The sequence below is a fragment of the Propithecus coquereli genome, unplaced genomic scaffold (genome assembly GCF_000956105.1).
Source record: "Propithecus coquereli isolate 6110/MARCELLA unplaced genomic scaffold, Pcoq_1.0 Scaffold157, whole genome shotgun sequence".
NCBI lineage: Eukaryota > Metazoa > Chordata > Mammalia > Primates > Indriidae > Propithecus > Propithecus coquereli.
Window position 1 is genome coordinate 4,381,492 of NW_012140191.1, and position 1,870 is coordinate 4,383,361.

The following is a 1,870-nucleotide window of genomic DNA, read 5'->3' on the forward strand; positions in this document are numbered from 1 at the left end:
TAAGGGTAGATGCTGGCAAATCAGAAGTACAATTGGTATTGTAATTTAACATGCAATTCATTATCCTAGTTAGAACAGTATAATTTTATGCCTTACTGCTCACCAGCCACAGATTACTGATACCCATCGCTTCGGCATTTATTCAAAATATCCCTTTTACTCTTTCTTCTCAAACAAACCACTCTTGAAATCTCATTTAGTTTTCTTCAATGCTTCATTATTCACTGCCAGCATATTTATAAAGTATTTTCTTCACTTGATATTTGCATGTAATTTTTATTTGGTCAAGGTACATGTATATATGTTGCTTTCCCCTAATACTCCAAGCCTTCTCTGAGGAAAGGCCATATCAAACTGATCTGTTTGTTGAACTCTCTAACAAGAAGCTTAGTGGAGACCACTGTACCTTAAGAATTATTCAATAATATTTATTCATCAAGTAAAACACATCAATTACAGAAAATGTACTCTGGATAATTATATGTGACAAGTAGACTATTAAACTAGAATTTATGAACCCTATATTCCTCCAAAGTATATTCCTACTGCGCCCATAACATGCCTTGCCAATGTCTCCCTCATTGTTTTCACCTTCAGTTCAACTCAATTGAACAATCATTTATTTAGAAGATGCTGTGTCAGGATGTGCTAGGTGCTAAGGGTACAAATATCATACTCAATTTCTTTGTCCTCAAGGGGATTACAGTCTAGTCATTTAATCTCCCTTCTTAGGGTGCCTTCCCCATCCCCTGCTGCCTGTTCTAACCCTACCCATTCTTCAAAGTCCACAGTGAATTTCACTCCCTCCATCAAGCCTTCCTAAGCTCTTTGATCTTCAATATTTCTTCCCTCTGCAGAAATCTTAGCATGTGAAGTATATTCATCTAGTTCTCTGCTTAATCTTCAGTAATATCAATGTAGCTGTGAGTTCCAACTCTTTTTGAGCCACACAGGATTGCAGGAAGAAAGAGCAGAAATTGAGCTCGGATTAAAATAAGGAAGAATGTAGGCTGCGAAGGACAGGTCTCAGTGAAAGGAAGCCATTTCAGGCTGCTAAGGCAAACTCCTTCATATTTAGGAGCTGTTAACTTAGAAACACCACAGTCTCAGCTAGCTTTCTCATGGAGACAAGGTGTCATCTGGGAGGAAAGGTTTCTTCATACCCAGTTAATCAGCCTGATTATAATGTCCCTCCCCAACCAAACCAACAAAAAAAAAAACTCTCTTCCTGTTGCTTGACAGTTCTAAAATCTCTGGTTGGGATGGGGAGTGGGGAGAAGATGTTCATTTTACAATTAGAGACTTAAGCTAAGTGCATGGTCAAGTTAGTATTTCACTATAACTGAGTTTCAATTAAAGTGTAATTAATTAATCGATCAACAAGTGTAAATGATTTATTATTAATTTATTTCTCAGCTTTATTGCAATGTAGGAAGCAAAAAAAGAAAGGAAGTAGGGAAAAAAGGGCTCTTAGGAGACCAATAGCTGTGTGAAGGGGAGGAACACATGAACATCTCCACAGAGGTGTAAGAAAGAAGCTAAGGTTAGGAAAGACTGAGACTCCACCTAGGATTGACTATTTACCTGCAAGTGTGCTGAGACAAGTAGAAACTGTAACCGAAGAATTTGCATGAGGGAGCTACCAAAGCAAAGAACTCTACTTAGTATGATTTAAGATTTTTTCCTTGGTTTTTTATTTTATTTTATTTTAATTTTTTTAGAGACAGGGTCTCACTATGTTGCCCAGGCTGGTTTCAAACTCCTGGCATTAAGCAATCCTCCCACCTTAAAGTAGCTGGGATTACAGGCGCATGCCACCATGCCAGGCTTTGTTGTTTATTTCTTAACAGTAGTAGTTTTATATAGGTGA